The 8,335-nt window shown below is 41.2% G+C and overlaps 1 protein-coding gene across 1 annotated transcript in view; it reads left to right on the top strand.

Moving 5' to 3' along the window:
* Nucleotides 1-227: 227 nt before the first annotated feature.
* The window catches only part of LOC311225241 (uncharacterized protein), a 66,837-nt gene continuing 58,729 nt past the window's right edge, over nucleotides 228-8,335 (top strand). Inside the window, exon 1 of the mRNA XM_084310458.1 lies at nucleotides 228-255. The gene's annotated coding sequence lies outside the window, so the exon portion shown is untranslated. The remainder of the gene's footprint in view (nucleotides 256-8,335) is intronic.

Raw genomic sequence — 8,335 nt, 5'->3', positions numbered from 1 at the left:
TCTGGTCTGCATCCCCTTAACAATTGTGTGTATTGAGCTGTACTGTATTGTACCCATTCTGCAATATGTTAATACAATTTTCAATCAATCAATCAATCAATCAATCAATCAATCAATCAATCAATCAGTCCAGTCGCAATACTCCAATTCAGCCATTGGGTGGGTGGCGCTGCTGAGCGGCCCTCACGGCGCATGCGCGGAGCTCATGCAGACCCCACAGCGCGGCCCTGTGATCGTTGCTCTCCGGCTGTGCAGGTAGATACTATTGGTCATTTCTGGAGTCTTGTCGTTCTGGTAAACAAAGGTACATTAGGTTCATGTAGACATCTCCGTTTTGTTACAGTAAAATCTGCTTTTATTCATCTACTGACCGCACATCTGATCTGTTTGGCGTTTCTGCCACTTTTCCATACAGACTGGGCCTTGGCCAGAGGTAGCTGGACCAGCTAGCTGCTATGCTAATGCTAAATCTACACTATGCTAATACCACGTTATGAGTGACGTTAGGTCAGAAACTGGTGCGACTCTATGTATAGAGAGAGAGAAATGTGCTTTTATTCAGCTCGTTACTAATAATGACCGAACATCTCAACTGTTGAGCATTTCAGCCACTGTTTCGGTTTACTTGAGAGGCTATGCTATGCTTATAGACCGCACATGATATGTTGGGCGTTTCTGCCACTTTTCCATACCGACTGGGCCTTGATTGATTGAAAATGTTATTAACAGAGTGCAGAATGGGTACAATACAGTACAGCTGTACAACACAGATTCGGCTCAAACAAGGTACTAAACACGTTTCGCAACTATGCCACAACAATGTGGAATGCCCTACCCACAGCCGTAAAAAATGTAAATCCCTACCCACCTTCAAAACCGCTCTCAAAGAGCACATGGAAGGCTGCAATTCGAAACTGGCCCCGGTAAATGTCCAAACGACCCCCCCCACCCCACTCAACCCCCTCCAATGTACAGTTTCTTCCCCCTCAAATGTATATATTCTCTTTTAGAAACTCTGTCTCTTAAACAGACAGTACTGTATATTTGTATATCTTGTATGTCATAAATGTCTGGATGTAACAGTACTGTATATCTATGTATATGTCGTGACTCGTGTATGTCATAAATGTTATGATGAATTGAAAATGGGCGACCCTGATGTAAACAAGACGAAAGTCTTTCTCTGGTCTGCATCCCCTTAACAATTGTGTGTATTGAGCCGTACTGTATTGTACCCATTCTGCAATCTGTTAATAAAGTTTTCAATCAATCAATCAATCAAGCTCAACAATTGTTAAGGGGATGCAGACCAGAGAAAGATTTTCGTCTTGTTTACATCAGGGTCCCCCATTTTCAATTCATCATAACATACACGACATACAGGTAGACAGTATACTGTTACATCTAGACATTTATGACATACCAGATCTACAAATATACAGTACTGTTTGTGATACAAAAAGAGTCTAAACAAGAGAGTATACATTTGAGGTGGAAGAAACTGTACATTGGAGGAGGTTGGGTATGTCAAGTCAAGAGTTTTATTTGTCACGGCATACAAGTATACAATGAAATGCGGGGGGTCTTGCCCGCAACGATTGTGCATAATACAATAGTAATATATAATAATATAATAAGAATCCAATAGAACGACATTGTGCAATAATACAAGTAAGGCATAACAAAAAATATTGCTGGTTTCCTGTTGGTTGTCAGTTTGGCCATGGGTAGGTAGGGAATTTATTTTATTTTATTATTTTATTTTATTCTTTCCCACGGCAACTGGATACTAAGGGAATTTTTTTTCTAGTATTAAAGTTCTGACATTCATGTACGTATTTAAAGCGCAGAACAATTGAAATGTCAGTTTATTTTTTTATATAAAAATGTCAGACTGTCATTCACACCTTTTGTGCCAATATTCTGATCATTCAATGGAGAGATTGAAAGATCTAGAAATTGCCACTGCCCATCAAATCAAAGAAGAAATATTTATGTATGTTATTAAAACAAGTCAGATCTAGGAATAGGATGAAATCCACAACCAGATATACCACACATCCGACTCCCAGCAAAAAGCTTTTATTATAGTAAATACCACACATGTACTAAAGGTTAAAATACAAAGACACTGTACTACAAAAGTACAATGTACAAAGGTAGTACAAAAAATGCCACCCCTAAATATACTCACTAAATATCCCGACGTCAGAGAGCTGTTCTCATTCTTGACATGGACTGCACTTTTTTACTATTTAATTAAACTTGATTGTAAAAAATATTATCTCAAATTCATACTATTACAGAAACAGTGCTTGCATGAAAATGAAACGTACTGTAATAATGTTGTGTGTGTCACTGTTAGCTGGGGGTGTGTTTCCGCCCGGGAGAGATGGGGGGTGGCACCGGAAGTTAGTTTGTTGTTGTGGAATACACGTGTAAAAGCAGCTGTGGTGTGATGACGAGTGAGGTATTCACCTGTATGTAACCGATATCAATGGAATTAAACAACCCCAAAGAAGCATAAACCCTGCCTCATTCTTCCTAACAATTAGTATGACAGAACGATACAGTACATACTAGGGATGCCCCGATCGATCGGCCACCGATCGTTATCGGCCGATAATCAGTATAAATATGCGATCGGGGAATTCCGATAATGAGTCATATTCGCCGATCGCGGAAACTGATCAAGTGGATATCTCACTCGCTTGTCTCAGACGCACAGGACCTGCAAACTGCTCCTCCTTCCTAGCCCCGCCCGCCCCCGTGTAGAGTTTGTAAACAAAGAGGTGCGGCTCCTCTGCTCGAGTCTGTAGTGCATTCGACCTGCGCTAACGTTAGCTACCTAGCTATCGTTACTGTTTAAACAAAATTACCCAGTCAACTATTCACGTTTAGTAGGCATTGTCTAACGGTATTTAGCCGGCTAGCTACCGATAGCTCCTGATATCAACAAATGATCCAGAAAATCTAGTAGTCCATGTTCATACCTCCGGTAGCTTGCGTTAGCTTGCGTTAGCTGACGTTAGTTTACTGTTCAAAACGAAATGTCCCATTGAACTAAAGTTCTGTCTTAACGTCATCTAGCCGGCTAGCAGTAGCTACAGATAGCTCTTGATATCAATGTCTTATAACATTGATTTAATGCGTATTCGAGCTGAGGGCTTGCTGAATGTGAAATGACCAAAGCATAACGTTACCAATAGGGTCCCGCTGCAGCGCCGGAGAATCCTTTTTGGAGCTGGGCTACTAGAGTACACACAGACAGTGGAGCTGTTTGCAGATAGCGAGCATTTTGACTTGTTGCGTGGTGGCGATGTCTCGCAGATAATACAAGTACAAGTCTAATTATATAATATATATATTTTATTAAAAAAAAAAGAAAAAAATTTTTTATATAAAATCATTTTTAATTTCTTTTTAATCAAAAACGATCGGTATCGGATCGGTATCGGCCGATATGGCTCACGACGATCGGTGATCGGTATCGGTGGCAAAAAACGTGATCGGGGCATCCCTAGTACATACAGACAGAGACTCGTTCCATTTTAGTAAAATAGTTAACTCACCGTCACCAATTCTGAGCCTTGGTTTGTGCTCGCCTGGACAGAAAACCCCACCGCCTGGTTTGGAGGTATCTTGATAATGGCATTCCTCAACTCGTCTTTTTTATTTTGTTCAGTTCTCAGCGGAGGCAAATGTATACGTTGCTGTGCACGAAACAGCAAGTCGAAGGCAGACTGGCTTGTGGAGGGTACAGGTTCTGGCGCTGGAGCCTTGCACTTCAGTGCTAAGTACTTGAATTGAAATAAGCTTAACACGGCGCCGGCATGCGACCCAAGCTGGGTGGTGGTTGCATAGACAATACATCGTTGGCAATGTCTGTCTATTTGTCCGCTCTATCCACTTTGCCAGCTGCTGATATAAAGCGACATGTGCACTGTTTTACTTCTAGGAGCACGTCTTCAAATGTTTTTGCACCCAGTCTGACTATTTCAGGAGGCACACCGCACAAACAAACAATGGTTACGGTGCACACATCCATGTTGACACTGTAGCTTGCGGCCATTTGCTGGAGTCTGGCGCTCTCTACTGGAACAAAGGGCGCTCTACAAAATGCGTATTCTTTTCCGCAAATAGAAACTCCCATAAAATAAATTGGGTCGCACATAAATCTGCAGGGTCGGTCGGCAACCGGAAACAAACCATTATTTTTGTTAGGCCTAATCAAAGTAGGGCATATCGTGTACATGAATTATTTACAGAACATGGTAGGACATGCTAGGTCCTGTGGTAGTGCAATACACTGTTAGCTACGGATGAGGCACTGGGTCTTTATGTACACTGCTATACAATGCTATATTATACAATCTCACGTTATACTATACTATTCTTAAAGTGACCTTTCCTTTTGTAAAGTGACCATAAGTGTGAGCGTGTGCAGCATGAGTGTGTGTGTGCTCATGTTAAAGTGGCTGCTAGTGTGTGAGCGTGTACAGTGTAGGGCTGTCTTAAATACTTCGAAGCTTCGAAGCTTCGTTCGATGGCACAAGCTTCGAACATTTAAAAAAAAATCGAAGTTTAAAAAAAAATATATATATATATTTTTTTTTCAAAAAAATGTGTTAAATTTTTTTTTTTTTTACTTCGATTTGTGTGTGTGTGTGTGTGTGTGTGTGTGTGTGTGTGTGTTAACTACCCATCCCAGTTAGGACAGCCGAATCCCGTCCAATCTTTCGCCGTCGACTAAAAAGACTCACTTCTTCAACCATTATCTGAAATGATAAAAAAAAATTAAAAATCTAACCGTGACTAACCTTACTGTCATGCACTTGTCCTAATAAACTAACCTACACTGTAACACGCAACACTTTGATGAACATTGTTACTCAGCTGATAGAGTTGTACCCTTCTTGCTGTCTTGTCGTACAGAACTTGTAAGTCGCTTTGGATAAAAGCGTCAGCTAAATGACTAAATGTAAGTGTGTGTGTGTGTGTGTGTGTGTGTGTGTGTGTGTGCGTGCGTGCGCGCGCCTTGTAGAATTCCACACATAGAAAGAAAGATACTGGGATGAATAAACAAAATAGGAAATAAAATGTAGAAATGCATGCAATACATAAATAAATATGAATCTCCATATATGAAATATAACATTTAGATAAGGTGCTACTGAGATGTTTTGGTGAGTTCTTTGTTTCTTTGTGGAAGTTGCCCTTCTTAAAAATGCATGAACATTCACTGATAATTGGTCTGTAGTGGAGTCTACAAGGTCTACATTGCCGGACCATGTAGAATCCGGACCTTGTAGATAGTGATGCACCGATGTGAAAATTATGGCCGATACCGATAACCGATATTAATATTGCTGTTCTGGCCGATACCGATATTTACCGATGTCGATATCTCTGTATAGAAAACACTTTTTTATGATAATCAAATAAAGAGCTATTTTCCAAAACGCATATTTTTTTTTACTTTTGTAACTTATTTTCAGAAATGACTGATATTTTGAAACTATTTAAGGCCAAAACATGTAAAAAGAAGAAAGAAAAAAAAAAAAAAAATTTGTTTTTTTTTAATATCGGTCCTATCTTGATATCGGACCGATACCGATGTGTAAAAAAACGGCCATATCGGCCGATATTATATCGGCGGCCGATATATCGTGCATCACTACTTGTAGACTGACATAATTCTGTGCATAGTTTAGTCTACACAGGCCATATTTCAAATAATCAAAATCTTACTTCATTCATCTTAAACATTCTTGATTTGGGGGATTGGTAGTTCCCATGAAATCTGAAGTTGTTCAAACGACAACAGCGATCCACCTTGAATTAAATCACACAGCCGAGTGAAACCTTGTTGGATGCGTCACAGTCACGAAAGGGGCTACTTAATTAATTAATCCAACCCACTTTATTTATAGAGCACATTTAAAAACAACAAAGTTTACGAAAGTGCTGTACAAGTCCCACAACATAAGATAAAAAAAAAACTAAAAAAGAAAAATCGAAGCTTCGAATTAAAATCTAAGCTCGACCCCGAAGCTTCGATTGCCAAAAAAAGCTTCGAAGGTCAGCCCTAGTACAGTGTGTGTGTTGTGTGTGTGCTCATGTGTGCTTGTGTGTGGAGAGTTCAGTGTTCAAGGCTCTGATGGCCTGGGGGAAGAAGCTGAGCCGAAGTCTCTCTGTCCTAGTTGCTGGTGTTCGCAGGTGTTTGCCTGACCGCAGCAGCTTGAACAGGCTGTTGTTGGGGTTGTGAGGGTCTTTCATTATTCTGCAGGCTCTGGATTTGCACCTCTTGTTGTATAGGACCTGCAGGGGTGGTAGTGCAATACCCGTGGTACGCTCGGCTGAGCGCACCACTCTCTGTAGGGCCTTCTTGTCCTGTGCCGTGCTGTTACCATACCAGGCAGTGATGTTCCAGTCAAGATGCTCTCTACAGCTCCGGAGTAGAAGGACTGTAGTATCTTCCCAGATACTCTGAACTTCCTTAACTGTCTCAGGTGGTAGAGGCGCTGCTTCGCCTTTAAAAAAAAAAAAAAAAAAAAGTTGGGAGCACCAGCAAAAATTTAGGAGCACCCACCAAAATGTAACGAGCACCAACAATATATGTAACATATATATTTTTAAACGACAATACAACAGCACTGTAATGCAGTAAAACAGTGAAAGTAGCCTTAAACTATAGTATTGTGGTGACCTATATTAAGAGACATTCACCAAGGTGGGCTTGTGCCTTTAAGAGTGTGGGTTGTACTGGTTAGGGAAAAGGTTAAATGCAACTTCCGGTTCCGGGTGACGGTTGTAAATGCTATGTGTTAGGGGTGGACGGTATGGTCTAAAATGTATATCACGGTATAATTTGAAGCATAGACGGTAACGGTATATATCACGGTATCAGTGTTTCTGTTAGAATAATTTTTTTTGCCTGATAGGCAGGCTATATAAAGAATGACATCCTCAAGGCATGTAGATTTATAATATTTTAACTTAAAACTAGGCTACTTTTGCGTATAAAGTCATTATATTCCAAATAAAATAAGTCCCGAGTCGAGACTCCTGCTCCCATTGCAAACAGCGGGGCTGGATTTTGCTAGAAGCATATGTAGCTGCAGAGCCGCAGAGCGAATTGAATTGAATAAGAATTGAGACAAAGGTGCCACTCATCCTCAGCTTTAAGAATTGACAATTGTGTCAACAAATTGACACATGTGTCAACAAATTGACACATGTGTCAACAAATTGACACACAAAATGCTTAGAGACGATGGGGGTCAGAACGGCGCAAGGGTGGGGGGGCGCTGTTTGACGGGCCTGTGACCAGACCTGAAAGAGCCACTGGCTCTGCGGCTCTGCAGCTGCATGCTATTCGCAAATCCACTGCTGCACGCCTTCCTCCCGGCTCCCGCTGCTGCCGTCGTTATCATAACACTACACACATATCGTAATGTTTACAGCAAACTGTAGTTGATCACCAGGTATGTTTTATTAACGTAGAATAATTCATATAAGAAAAACGATAGGGAAATATCTTACCTTTCTCCACTGGTTAAAAATGCCAGGAACTGAAATTGAAACTTGCTGTGCGCCGCAGTGATATGTGTTTATTATGAAATGACAATTGCGTGTTGACACGCCCACTGCGCGAAGCCTCCTAAATAACTTTTTCCAGTTTGCACATATCTATTATCTATGACTAATTCTATCTATTTTTAGGGGCAAATGCGATTGAAATAGTCGCGCTGTGGTTACATGACGTCATTGCTATTTTAGAGCTGCTCTACCGGTTAAACGGTATAGTCAAAATCCATACCGTAGAGCAAATTAATACCGTTTATACCGTTTATACCGTCCACCCCTACTATGTGTAAGGATAAGTAAAGTACTCAACTCGACCTACGTCTCTGGCTCACTACTTACTTATCGCCACATTGGTGACCCTGTGAAGAACATTTGTTAACGTTAACAACATTAGCATTATGTCTCAAGGCAACGGCGTCACGCAACCGCAAGCACCCGAGCCGAATGCTAACGACGCTAATATGTTACAAGCGAACATTTACGCTGCGACCGTCAAGTTGCCTGACTTTTGGCAGCATAATCCCCGGCCGTGGTTTCAACACATCAAAGCCCAATTCCAGCTGAGAGAAATAACGCAGGACATAACCAAATATAATAATGCAGGACCTCTTTAGGGGGGTCTTTATTCGGCATGCAACGAACTGGACATGCAATTGGAGCGGCACACACACACCGGGATACACACACACACACACACATGCATTGTCTTTCCTCAGTCGCCGATGCGATTGAGTCTCTGCGCTTG

Source organism: Notolepis coatsorum, assembly GCF_963971535.1.
Source record: "Notolepis coatsorum genome assembly, chromosome: 3".
Taxonomy (NCBI): Eukaryota; Metazoa; Chordata; class Actinopteri; order Aulopiformes; family Paralepididae; genus Notolepis; species Notolepis coatsorum.
This window is presented reverse-complemented; position numbering and strand designations above follow the sequence as displayed.